At 63.2% G+C, this 13,484-nt stretch overlaps 2 long non-coding RNA genes across 2 annotated transcripts; one reads left to right on the top strand and one right to left on the bottom strand.

The window, feature by feature from the left end:
- The first annotated feature begins 10,462 nt into the window (after window positions 1-10,462).
- LOC126635114 (uncharacterized) lies at window positions 10,463-12,315 on the top strand. The gene is made up of 3 exons (XR_007627526.1): window positions 10,463-10,534; window positions 11,199-11,331; window positions 12,236-12,315. It is a non-coding gene; the product is annotated as an uncharacterized LOC126635114 (long non-coding RNA).
- Window positions 12,316-12,385: 70 nt separating this feature from the next.
- LOC126635115 (uncharacterized) lies at window positions 12,386-13,182 on the bottom strand. Its single transcript, XR_007627527.1, has 3 exons — window positions 12,968-13,182; window positions 12,485-12,796; window positions 12,386-12,448 (listed from the first exon to the last, which is right to left on the bottom strand). It is a non-coding gene; the product is annotated as an uncharacterized LOC126635115 (long non-coding RNA).
- Between the last annotated feature and the right edge of the window lie 302 nt (window positions 13,183-13,484).

Raw genomic sequence — 13,484 nt, forward strand, 5'->3', positions numbered from 1 at the left:
TTTAGGGGGTCTAGAGGATTTGGGGGGTCTAGAGGGGATCTGGGGGATTTGGGATGTCCTGGAGGCCGGTGAGGGGATTTGGGGATTTGTGGGGCTTGGGGGTCTAGAGGGGGTTTGGGGGATTTGGGGGATTTGGAGGGCTTTGGGGGATTTGGGGGATTTGGGATGTCCTGGAGGCCGGTGAGGGATTTGGGGGATTTGGGGGATTTGGGGGTCTAGAGGGGATCTTGGGGATTTGGGATGTCCTGGAGGCCGGTGAGGGATCTGGGGGCTTTGGGGGATTTGGGATGTCCTGGAGGCCGGTGAGGGCATTTGGGGGCTTTGGGGGATTTGGGGGGTCTAGGGGATTTGGGATGTCCTGGAGGCCGGTGAGGGATCTGGGGGATTTGGGGGTCTAGAGGGGGTCTGGGGGATTTGGGGGATCTGGGGGGCTTTGGGGGATTTGGGGTCTAGAGGGGTTTGGGGGATTTGGGGGATTTGGGATGTCCTGGAGGCCGGTGAGGGATTTGGGGGATTTGGGGGAATTGGGGGTCTAGGGGATTTGGGGGATTTGGGATGTCCTGGAGGCCGGTGAGGGGCTCTGGGGGATTTGGGGGTTGGGGGTCTAGAGGGGGGTTTTGGGGGCATTTGGGATGTCCTGAGGCCGGTGAGTGTCTGAACCCCAAATTTAGGCAGCTGACCCCCTTTTCCCCCAAATTCAAGACCTGACCCCCTTATTCCCCTCCCATTCTGACCCCCTTTTTCCCCAACCAGGACCTGACCCCCTTTTCTCCCCCCACTCTGACCCCCTTTTCTCCCAAATTCAGGAGCTGACCCCTTCCTTTTCCTTCCAAATTCAGGAGGTGACCCCCTTTTCCCCCCTTTTCCCCCCTTTTTCCTCCCCTTTTTCCCCTCTTTTTCTCCAAATTCAGGACCTGACCCCCTTTTTCCCCCCATTCTGACCCCTCTTTTCCCCCAAATTCAGGACCTGACTCCTCCTTTCATTCTCCCCTTTTTCCCCAAATTCAGGAGCTGATCCCCCCTTTTCCCCCCAAATTCAGGAGCTAACCCCTCTTTTCCTCCTCCCCATTCTGATCCCCTTTTCCCCCAATTCAGGAGCCTGACCCCCTTTATTCCCCCCATTCTAGGACGCCCTGTTCCTCCCAAATTCAGGAGGCTGACCCCCTTTTTCCCCTTTTCCCCCATTCCAGGAGCTGTTCCTGCTGATCTCGGTGGTCTCGCCCTGTGGGACCCCCAGTGCCTTCTGAGCTGGCCGCGCCCTCCGCATCCTCTGCTCGGCCCCCTAGCCCCTCAAACCCCCAGACCCCCCAAGAACCCCAGAGCCCCCCAAGAACTTCCTAAACCCCTCCAAGAACCCTCAGACTCCTCCAAGAACCCCCAGACCCCTCCAAGAGATCCCCCAAACTCCTCCAGGACTCGCCCAAACGCCTCCAGAACCCCCAAACCCTCAAGAACTCCCCAAAGCCCCCTCAAGAATCCCCCAAACCCCTCCAGAACCCCCCTCAGACCCTCCAAACCTCCTCAGAACCCCCAAACCCCTCCAGGAACCCCCAGACCCCCTCAAGAACCCCCCAAACTCTCTCTCAAGAACTCCCCAAACCTCTCAAGAACACCCCAAACCCCTCCAGACCCTCTCCAGCAAACCCTCCTCAAGAACTCCCCCCCAAACCTCTCCAGACCCTCTCCAAACCCCAGACCCTCAAGAACTCCCAAACCCCTCCAAGAACCCCCCAGACCCCTCAAGACCTCCCCAGACTCTCTCCAGGAACCCTCCAAACGCCTCCAGGACCCTCCAAACCTCCTCCAAGAACCTCCCAAACCCCAAGAACCCCCAGCTCCCAGAACCCCACCTCAGGAACCCCCAAACCACCTCAAGAACCCCCAAACCCCCCAGAACCCCCCAGACCCCTCCAGAACCTCCCCAAACCCCTCCAAGAACCCCCAAACCCCTCAAGAACCTCCCAAACCCTCCAGACCTCCCCAAACCCCTCAAGAACCCCCAAACCTCTCCAGGAACCCCCAAACCTCCTCAAGAACTCCCCAAACCCTCCAGAACCCCCAAACCCCCCAGACCCTCCCCAAATCCTCTCAAGAACCCCCAAACCCCTCAAGAACCCCCAAACCCTCCAGACCCTCCCCAAACCCCTCCAGGACTCCCCTGAACCCCAACTCCCCAGACCCTCCCAAACCCTCCAGACTCCCCTCGAACCCCCAAACTCCTCCAGACCCTCCCCAAACCCTCTCAAGAACCCCCAAACCCCTCCAGAGCCCTCTCTCAAACCCCTCAAGAACCCCCCAAACCCCTCCAGACCCTCCTCAAATCCTCTCAAGAACCCCCAAACTCCTCCAGACCCTCCCCAAACCCCTCAAGAACCCTCCAAACCCCTCAAGAACCCCCAAACCCACCCAGACCTCCTCCCCAACCCCCAGGCACCCCCAAACCCCTCCCGAGGCCATCTTGCTCTCAAACCCTCCCAGACCCTCCCCAAACCCCCTCCAGGAACCCCCAAATCCCTCAAGAAGCTCCCCAAACCCCTCAAGACCCCCCAAACCCCCAGAACCCTCAGCCCTCCAGACCTCCTCTCCAGACCTCCTAAACCCCTCCACAAACTCCTCCAGGAACCCCCAAACTCTTCCAGACCCTTCTCCCAAACCCCTCTCAGACCCTCCCAAATACCTCCCAGACCCTCCCCCAACCCCTCCCCGAGGCCATCTCAGCCCTCCCAAACCCCTCCAGGACACCCCCAAACCCCTCCAGGAGTCCCTGAACCCCCAAACTCCCTCAAGAACCCCCAAACCCCCAGACCCTCCCCCAACCCCTCAGACCCCTCAGAACCCCCTCCCCGAGGCCATCTCTGCTCCCCCAAACCCCTCAGGACACCCCCAAATCCTCAAGAACCTCCAAACCCCCCAGACCCTCCCCAACCCCCAGACCCCCTGAACCCCCTCCCGAGGCCATCTCGGCGCTGTCCGTGCGTCTGTCCGGCCTGGCCCCCTCCCCACCCCTGCGCCCCGCCTTGGCCCGGGCCCTGCGCGCCTCACCGGGACCCCCGGGACCCCTGAGGGGGCCCTGCCCGCCCTGGGGTTCCTGCTGGCCCTGGGGGCACCCAGGTGGGACCCCGCGGGTCTGCCCTGGCCACCCTGGCCAACCTCTGCTCCAGGGGTCCCTGCGGCCCACCCTGGGGGCCAGGGGGCCGTGGAGCTCGTGCTGGGCGTGCTGGGGGCCATGGGACCACCAGGGGGAGAGGGGGGCCACAGGGGGCCTGGGAGGTAAAGGGGAGAGGAGGGGGAAAGGGGTCCTGAAAAGGTTAAAGGGGAAAATGAGGGGTCTAAAGGGGTAAATGAAGGGTCCAAAGGGGTTCTGAAAGGGTTAAAGGGGCAGGAGGGGGTAGGGGAAATGAGGGGGAAAGGGGGTCCTGAAAGGGTTAAAGGGGAGAGGTGGGGGTTAAGGGGGAAAATGAGGGGGAGAGGGGTCCTGGAAGGTTAAGGGGCAGGAGGGGGAAAGGGGAAAATGAGGGTCTAAAGGGGTCCTGAAAGGGTTAAAGGGGGACAGGAGGGGGTTAAGGAGGAAAATGAGGGGTCTAAAGGGGGTCATGGGGGTCTAAAGGGGGTCCTGAAAGGGTTAAAGGGGGCAGGAGGGGGAAAGGGAAAATGAGGGGGAAAGGAGGCAGTGAGAGGGTTAAAGGGAAAATGAGGGGTCTAAAGGGGTCCTGGGAGGTTAAAGGGGGCAGGAGGGTGTTAAGGGGAAAATGAGGGGTCTAAAGGGGGTCCTGAAAGGGTTAAGGGTAAAATGAGGGGCCTAAAGGGGGTCCTGAAAGGGTAAAAGGGGGAGAGGAGGGATAAAGGGATGACAGGAGGGGGAAAGGGGAGAATGGGGGTTAAAAGGGTCCTTTGGACCCTGAGGGGTCTAAAGGGGGTCCTGGAGGAGCTTAGGGGAAAAGAGGGATTAGGGGGCAGAAGGATTAAAGGGAATGGGGAGTTAAAGGGTCCTTTGGACCCTGAGGGTTCTAAAGGGAGTCCGGGGAGTTAATGGGGGTTTTGGGGGCACAGGGGGCTTGGAGGGGGTCCTGAGTGGCATAAAGGGGTCTTAGAAAGGGTTAAAAGGGGTCCTGAGGGGCTCAAAGAGGGTCCTGAAAGGGTTAAAGGGGTCCTGAGGGCTCAAAGGGGTCCTGAAAGGGTTAAAAGGGGTCCTGGGGTAGGGGGGGTCTCAGGAGGGGGTCCTGGGGGTCCTAAAGAGGGTCCCGGGGTCTCCCGGGAGGTTTTGGGGGTCTCAGGGGGCTCTGGGGTCCTGGGATGGGGCTCTAAAGGGGGTCCTGGGGTCTCAGAGGAGTTGTGGGGTGCTGCTGTGGGGGCTGGCAGGGGGTCTCCCTAACCCCGGGGTCTCCCCAGCCCAGGGGGTCCCACAGGGATCCTAGTGACCCTCAAATCTCTCTGGGAGGTCCTGACGATCTCCCAACCCTGGGGGTCTCCCTGGGGGTCCCACAGATCTCAATGACCCCAAATCTCTCTGGGGAGGTCCCGGGGGTCTCCCCAACCCTGGGGGTCCCACAGGGGATCTTGGTGACCCCAAGTCTCTCTATGGGGGTCCCAATGACCCCGAATCTTTCTGGGGGGGTCCTGGGGGTCCTGAATCCCTCTATGGGGGTCCCAACTGTCCCCATGGGGGTCTCCCCGCCCCCGGCTCCCTCCCAGACCCCAAAACCCTCTGTGGGGGTCCTGACTCTCCCTATGGGTATCCTGGTGGTCCCGAATCCCTCTGTGGGGGTCCCGAATCCCTCTGTGGGGGTCCTGGCTCTCCCCATGGGGGTCTCCCATCCCTCGGGTCCCTCCCTGACCCCGAATCCGTCTGTAGGAGTCCCGAATCTCTCTGGGGGGGTCCTGGGGGTCCCACAGGGATTCACCATGACCCCGAATCCCTCTGTGGGGGTCCTGGGGGTCCCAAATCCCTCTGTGGGGGCCCCTACTCTCCCTATGGGGGTCCCAATGACCTTGAATCCCTCTGTGGGGATCCCGAGGGTCCCAAATCCCTCTGTGGGGGTCCCGACTCTCCCTATGGGGGTCCCAGTGACCCCAAATCTCTCTGTGGGGATCCCGGGGGTCCCGAATCCCTCTGTGGGGGTCTCCCCACCCCCAGGTCCCTCCCTGACCCCGAATCCCTCTGTGGGGATCCTGGGGGTCCCAATGACCTTGAATCCCTCTGTGGGGATCCTGGGGGTCCCGAATCCCTCTGTGGGGATCCTGGGGGTCCCGAATCCCTCTGTGGGCGTCCCGATGACCCCGAATTCCTCTATGGGGGTCCCGAATCACTCTATGGGGGTCCTGGGGGTCCCGAATCCCTCTGTGGGGGTCTCAATGACCCCGAATCCCTCTGTGGGGGTCCCGAATCCCTCTGTGGGGGTCTCCCCGCGCCCGGCTCCCTCCCCGACCCTGGGGGTCTCACAGGGGATTTCAATGACCCTGAATCTCTCTCTGGGGGTCCCGACTCTCCCTATGGGGGTCTCCCCGCCCCCGGCTCCCTCCCTGACCCCGAATCCCTCTGTGGGGGTCCCAATGACCCCGAATCTCTCTCTGGGGGTCCCGAATCTCTCTGTGGGGGTCCCAATAACTCTGAATCCCTCTGTGGGGGTCTCCCTGCCCCCAGCTCCCTGCCGGACCCTGAATCTCTTTATGGGGGTCCCGAATCCCTCTGTGGGGGTCCTGGGGGTCCCGACTCCCTCTGTGGGGATCCCAATGACCCCGAATCTCCCTGGGGGGATCCTGGGGGTCCCAAATCCCTCTGTGGGGGTCCCGACTCTACCTATGGGGGTCCCAATGACCTCGACTCCCTCTCTGGGGGTCTCCCCACCCCCGGCTCCCTCCCCGACCCTGGGGGTCTCACAGGGGATTTCAATGACCCCGAATCCCTCTGTGGGGGTCTCAATGACCCCGAATCCCTCTCTGGGGGTCCCAATGACCCCGAATCTCTCTCTGGGGTCCTGATCTCTCTGTGGGGTCCCGATGACCCTGAATCCTCTGTATAGGGGTCTCCCCCGGCTCCTTGCCGGACCCGGAATCTCTCTCTGGGGGTCCCGAATCTCTCTGTGGGGGTCCCAATGATCCTGAGTCCCTGTATGGGGGTCTCCCCCTCCCCCGGCTCCCTGCCGGACCCCCGCAGCCCCCGTGTCCGCGCCGCGGTGCGTGCCCTGTGCCTGCTGTGCCGCGAGGCCGTGAACCGGGCACGGGTGAGGGGCTCGGGGGGGCTGCGGCTGCTGCTGGGGCTGCTCCGGGACCCCCGAGCCCACCCGTGCAGACCCCGCCTGCTGCTGGCCCTGGCGGCCTTCGCCTACGACCCCCCCGCCCTCAGGGCCATGGACGCCATGGGGGCCGTGCCCCTGCTCGCTGGGGGCTCGGGGGAATGGGGGGCCTGGGGGCGAGGGGGGCTGGGGTGAGGGGGAGCAGCAGGAGGAGGAGGAGGAGGAGGAGGAGGAAGATGAAGAGGCTGCGTCGTTCGATCTGCCCAGGAGAGGAGGGGAGCAGCAACGGAGCGGCCGGGAGCTGGAGGGGCTCAGGTGAGAGGGAGGGGGTTTGGGGGGTGGGGAGGGGATTTGGGGAGTGGGGAGGGGATTTGGGGGGTTTGGGACCCCCAGGGTGGTGGGGAGGGGAGCTGGAGGGGCTCAGGTGAGAGGAGGGGGTTTGGGGGTGGGAGGGGGATTTGGGGGTCTGGGACCCCAGGGTGGTGGGAGAGGGAGCTGGAGGGGCTCTGGTGAGAGGGGAGGGGGTTTGGGAGTGAGGAGGGGATTTGGGGTCTGAGGACCCCAGGGTGGTGGGAGAGGGAGCTGGAGGGGCCTAGGTGAGAGGAGGGGGCTTGGGGTGCTTGGGATCTTGGGAAGGGGGCCTCAGGTGAGAGGGAGGGATTTGGGGGTGGGGAGGGATTTGGGGGCCTTCAGGGATTTGGGAGGACTTGGGATCTTGGGGAGGAGTCTGGGACCCCAGGGTGGTGGGGAAAGGGAGCTGGAGGGGCCTCAGGTGAAAGGAGGGGGGCTTGGGGTCTGGGACCTCAGGTGGTGGTCGAGGGAGCTGGGAGGGGCCTGGTGAGAGGGAGGGATTTGGGGGTGGGAGGGGGATTTGGGGGCTTGGGACCTCGGGAAGGGTCCCTGGGGTGTTTGGGATGTTGGGGATCCCAGGTGGTGGGGAGGGAACTGGAGGGGCCTAGACGAGAGGAGGGATTTGAGGGGTTTGCGGATATTGGGGAGGGGTCCAGATCCCTAGGGTGGTGGGGGGAGGAGCTGGAGGGGGCCCAGGTGAGAGGAGGATATTGGGGGTGGGGAGGGGGATTTGGGGGTCTGGGACCTCCAGGGTGGTGGGAGAGGAGCTGGAGGGGGCCAGGTGAGAGGAGGGGTTTGGGAGTGGGAGGTGGGATTTGGGGGTCTGGGACCCTTAGGGTGGTGGAGAGGGGAGCTGGAGGGGGCTCAGGTGAGAGGAGGGGGTTTGGGAGTGGGGAGGGGGATTTGGGGGTCTGGGACCCCAGGGTGGTGGGAGAGGGGAGCTGGAGGGGCTCAGGTGAGAGGAGGGGATTTGGGGGTGGGAGGGGACTTGGGAGGGCTTGGGATCTTGGGAGGGGGCTCAGGTGAGTGGGAGGGGTTTGGGGGGCTTTGGGAGGGTTTGGGATCTTGGGGAGGGGCTCAGGTGAGTGGGGAGGGGATTTGGGGGTGGGGAGGGGATTTGGGAGGGGCTGATATTGGGAGGGGTCTGGGACCCCCAGCATGGCAGCAGTGAGGAGCTGAGGGGGCCAGGTGAGAGGGAGGGGATTTGGGGGTGGGAGGGGATTTGGGGGTGGGAGGGGGATTTGGGGGTTTGGTATCGGGAGGGGTCTGGGACCCCCAGGTGGTGGGAGAGGGGAGCTGGAGGGGGCTCAGGTGAGAGGGGAGGGGTGTTTGGGGGTGGGAGGGGATTTGGGGGCTCAAGGGTGTTTGGGGGTGGGGAGGGGATTTGGGGGGCTTGGGATATTGGGGAGGGGTCTGGGACCCCCAGGGTGGTGGGAGAGGGAGCTGAGGGGGCCTCAGGTGAGTGGGGAGGGGGCTTTGGGGGTGGGGAGGGGATTGGGGGATTTGGGGGTGGGGAGGGGATTTGGGGGCTGGGGATATTGGGGAGGGGTCTGAGACCCCAGCATGGCAGCAGTGAAGAGCTGGAGGGGGCTCAGGTGAAAGGGGAGGGGGTTTGGGGGTGGGGAGGGGGATTTGGGGGTGGGGAGGGGATTTGGGGTTTGGGACCCCTAGGGTGGTGGGGGAGGAGCTGGAGGGGCTCAGGTGAGAGGGAGGGGGTTTGGGGGTTTGGGCATTGGGAGGGCTCAGGTGAGAGGGGAGGGGGTTTGGGACCCCCAGGGTGGTGGGGAGGGGAGCTGGAGGGGGCTCAGGTGAGAGGGGAGGGATTTGGGGGCTTTGGGATATTGGGGAGGGGTCTGGGACCCCAGGGTGGTGGGAGAGGGGAGCTGGAGGGGCTCAGGTGAGAGGAGGGGGGATTGGGGGTTTGGGACCTTGGGGAGGGGTCTGGGACCCTCAGGGTGGTCTTACCCCTTGGGTGGGATTTTCCTCCCTTGGGGGCTTCCCCCATTTTGGGGGTTTCTCCCCATTTTGGGGGTTTCTCCCCAGTTTTGGGGGGTTTCTTCCTATTTGGGGGTTTCTCCCCATTTTGGCGGGGATCTTGAGGGGTTTCTCCCCATTTTGGGGGTTTCTCCCCATTTTGGGAGGATTTTGAGGGGTTTCTCCCCATTTTAGGGGATTCTCCCCATTTTGAGGAGGGTTTCTCCCCATTTTGGGGGTCTCCTCCTACCCCCTCTCTCTCTCTCTCTCCTCCCCCCACAGGTCCTGGCTCTCCTCCGAATCCCCCATTTTCCCCTCCCCCTCCCCTGCCCCTCCCCTCAGCCCCTCCCCCTCCCCGCCGCCTCCCCCGGTCTGGGGGTCCTGGCCCTGCCCCGGAGGTTTTGGGGTCCTCCCTCCCCAGGAAGGCCCCGAAGCCCCCGCCCTGCTGCTGCTGGAGCGGCTGGCGCAGCCCCCCGAGCCCTCCGCGCCTCCCTCCCCCGTGGTGGGGGCGCTCCTGGGGTACCTGGGGGGGGTCCCCAGCCCCGACCCCCGCGCCCTCAGGGTGCTCAGGGGGCTCCTGGCCCACCCCCCTTTTTTGGGGGTGCTGGTCAAGGGGTACATCCCGGCCCTGCTGTACCTGGGGATGGGGCTGGGGGACCCCCAAATGCCCTCAGAGGGACCCCCAGACCCAAAGAAGAGGAGGAAAAGAGAGATGGGTGAGTTTTGGGGTTGTTTGGGTGAGTTTTGGGGGTTTTTTGGGGGTGTTCTGGGGTGGATTTGGGGGTGCTGGTCAAGGGTCCTGCTGTACCTGGGGATGGGCCTGGGGGACCCCCAAACACCTTCAGAGGGACCCCCAGACCCAAAGGAGAGGAGGAAAAGAGAGATGGGTGAGTTTTGGGGTTTTTTGGGGGGATTTTGGGGTTTTTGGATGGATTTTGGGGGGTTTGGGGGTGGATTTGGGGGTGCTGGTCAAGGGGTACATCCCAGCCCTGCTGTACCTGGGGATGGGGCTGGGGGACCCCCAAACACCTCCAGAGGGACCCCCAGACCCAAAGAAGAGGAGGAGGAGGGAGATGGGTGAGTTTTGGGGTTGTTTATGAGGATTTTGGATTTTTTTTGGGGTGGATTTTGGGGTGTTTTGGGGTGGATTTGGGGGTGCTGGTCAAGGGCCCTGCTGTACCTGGGGATGGGGCTGGGGGACCCCCAAACGCCCTCAGAGGGACCCCCAGACCCAAAGAAGAGGAGGAGGAGGGAGATGGGTGAGTTTGGGGTTTTTTTGGGTGGGTTTTGGGGTTTTTGGGTGGATTTTGGGGTGTTTTGGGGTGGATTTGGGGTGCTGGTCAAGGGCCCTGCTGTACCTGGGGATGGGGCTGGGGACCCCAAACGCCTTCAGAGGGACCCCAGACCCAAAGAAGAGGAGGAGAAGAGAGATGGGTGAGTTTTGGGGTTGTTTATGAGGATTTTGGGGGTTTTTGGGGGGATTTTGGGGTGTTTGGGGTGGATTTGGGGGTGCTGGTCAAGGGGACATCCCAGCCCTGCTGTACCTGGGGGATGGGGCTGGGGCCCCCAAACGCCCTCAGAGGGACCCCCAGACCCAAAGAAGAGGAGGAGGAGGGAGATGGGTGAGTTTTGGGGTTGTTTGGGAGGATTTTGGGGTTTTTTTGGGGGTTTTTGGGGGGGTTTTTGGGGTGGATTTGGGGGTGCTGGTCAAGGGTCCTGCTGTAGCTGGGGATGGGGCTGGGGGACCCCCAAACGCCCTCAGAGGGACCCCCAGACCCAAAGAAGAGGAGGAAAAGAGAGATGGGTGAGTTTTGGGGTTTTATGGGATTTGGATTTGGGGGTTTTTGGGGGGTTTTTGGGGTGGATTTGGGGGTGCTGGTCAAGGGCCCTGCTGTACCTGGGGATGGGCCTGGGGGACCCCCAAACATCTCCAGAGGGACCCCCAGACCCAAAGAAGAGGAGGAAAAGAGAGATGGGTGAGTTTTGGGGTTGTTTATGAGGATTTTGGGGTTTTTGGGTGGATTTGGGGGTGTTTTGGGGTGGATTTGGGGGTGCTGGTCAAGGGGTACATCCCGGCCCTGCTGTACCTGGGGATGGGGCTGGGGGACCCCCAAACGCCTCCAGAGGGACCCCCAGACCCCAAGAAGAGGAGGAGGAGGGAGATGGGTGAGTTTTGGGGTTGTTTATGAGGATTTTGGGGTTTTTGGATGGATTTTGGGGTGTTTGGGGGGATTTGGGGGCTCTTTGGGACCCCCCGACCCAGAAGGAGGAAGAGGAGGAAGATGGGTGAGTTTTGGGGGGGTCTTGGGGGGCTTTTTGGGGTCTCCAGGGCTTCCTGGGGGGCTGTTTTGGGGGTCTTGGAGACCCCCTGACCCCCCTATTTTTTACCCCCTCTTTGGGGGTTCCCTGAGGATTTTGGGGGGGTTTTTGGGGGGTCTTGGGGACCCCCTGACCCCCCCATTTTTTACCCCCTCTTTGAGGGTTCCCTGAGTGTTTTGGGGGGGTTTTTGGGGGTTTTGGGGACCCCCTGACCCCCATTTTTTACCCCCTCTTGAGGGTTCCCTGAGTATTTTGGGGGGGTGGTTTGGGGGTCTTGGGGACCCCCTGACCCCCCTTTTCCTCCCCCTTTCCCCCCCCCAGGTGAGAGCCTGTTGAGGACTTTGGGGGCGTCGGCGTCGTCCCCGTTCGGGGTGGGGGTCCTGACCCACCTGCTGCGCTGTGGGAGCCCCCAGACCCGCCTGGCCTGCGCTGCTGCCCTGCCCCTGCTGGCCAGGTGAGACCCCCACCCAAAATAACCCAAACCCCCCCAAAAATACCCCAAAAATCCCACCAAACCCACCCAAAATACCCCAAAAATCTGGGACCACCCAGAGACCCCCAAACCCCCCCCAACCCCACCTGGCTTGTGCTGCTGCCCTGCCCTCTGGCCAGTGTGAGACCCTCCCAAATACCCCAAAATACTCAAAACCCACCCGAAATAGCCCAAAATACTCCAAAAATCTGGGACTACCCAGAGACCCCCAAACCCCCCAGAGACTCCCCACCAGACCTGCCTGGCCAGGTGAGACCCCCACCCAAAATAACTCAAAACACCCCAAAACCACCCCAAAATACCCCAAAAATTTGGGACCACCCAGAGACCCCCAAACCCCCAATAGACCCCCCAGACCCGCCTGGCCAGGTGAGACCCCCACCCAAAAATAACCTAAAATACCCCAAAACCACCCCAAAATACCCCAAAATTTGGGACCACCCAGAGACCCCCAAACCCCCAGAGACCCCCAACCCGCCTGGCCAGGTGAGACCCCACCCAAAATAACCCAAACACCCCAAACCACCCCAAAATACCCCAAAAATCTGGGACCACCCAGAGACCCCAAACCCCCCAGAGACCCCCTCCCCAGACCCACCTCGCCAGGGTGAGACCCCCACCCAAAATAACCCAAAATATCCCAAACCACCCCAAAAATACCCCAAAATCTGGGACCACCCAGAGACCCCCAAACCTCGGAGACCCCTCCTAAAATGCCCCCTTTGCCCTCCTCTCCCCCACCTTGATGGCAGATACTGACTTCTCCCCTCCCCTTTTTTGCCCCTCCCCCTTTCTTTACTCCTCCCCTCTCTCTTTGCCCCTCCCCCTGTCTTTGCCCCTCCCCCTCTCTCTGCCCCTCCCCCAGCCCCTCGTCCCCGGCCTGGGGGCTGCTCTGGGGTGGGGAGGGGCCCTGGCCCTGCTTTTGGGGGCCCTGCTGGGGAGGGGCAGGAGACTCCCCAGGACCCCCCAGGGACCCCCGGGGACCCCGAGCTTCGCCCTCTACGCGGCCGCCGCCCTCACCCACCTGAGAGACCACGCCCACCTGAGAGACCACGCCCACCTGAGAGACCACGCCCACCTGAGAGACCACACCCACCTGGGGGACCACGCCCACCTGGGGGACCACGCCCACCTGAGAGACCACGCCCACCTGGGGGGCCACGCCCACCTGAGGGACCACGCCCACCTGGGGGACCACACCCACCCAAGAGACCACGCCCACCTGGGGGACCACGCCCACCTGAGGGACCACGCCCACCTGGGGGACCACACCCACCCAAGAGACCACGCCCACCTGGGGGACCACACCCACCCGGGAGACCACGCCCACCGGGACACGCCCACTGAGCCAATGGACACGCCCCCTGAGAGCTGGAGTGACCACGCCCACCCGAGGGACCACGCCCACCTGAGGGACCACGCCCACCTGGACACGCCCACTGATGGCCAGGCCACGCCCACTGAAAGCCTGAGGGACCACGCCCAGCTGAGAGACCACGCCCAGCTGAGAGACCACGCCCATCTGAGGGACCACACCCACCTGAGGGACCACGCCCACCTGAGGGACCACACCCACCAGGACACGCCCACCCAGCACTGGGACACGCCCACTGAGCGCCAGGGCCGGGCCACGCCCACCAAACACCTGAGGGGCCACGCCCGGACCACGCCCAGCAAGCGTCAGAGGGAGCAGGCCACGCCCACCGAACACCTGAGGGGCCACGCCCGGACCACGCCCACCAAACGACTGAGGGAGCAGGCCACGCCCACCGAGTGCCTGAGGGGCCACGCCCGGACCACGCCCAGGGAGCGCCAGGTACGGCCTTGGGGACATTGAGGGGACACCTGGGGATGTTGGGGACATTGGGGACATTGGGGGACACACCTGGGCCTTTGGGGACATTGGGGACACCCCTGGGACACACCTGGGGACTCACCTGGGGACATTGGGGACACACCTGGGGACATTGGGGACACCCTTGGGGACATAACTGGGACACACCTGGGGGCACCTCTGGGACTCACCTGAGTGTTTGGGGACATTGGGGACATTGGGGACATTGGGGACACCCCTGGGATTCACCTGAGTGTTTGGGGATATTGGGGACACATCC

This window comes from Myiozetetes cayanensis, unplaced genomic scaffold (genome assembly GCF_022539395.1).
Source record: "Myiozetetes cayanensis isolate MyiCay16 unplaced genomic scaffold, myiCay2020 scf1076, whole genome shotgun sequence".
Lineage (NCBI taxonomy): Eukaryota > Metazoa > Chordata > Aves > Passeriformes > Tyrannidae > Myiozetetes > Myiozetetes cayanensis.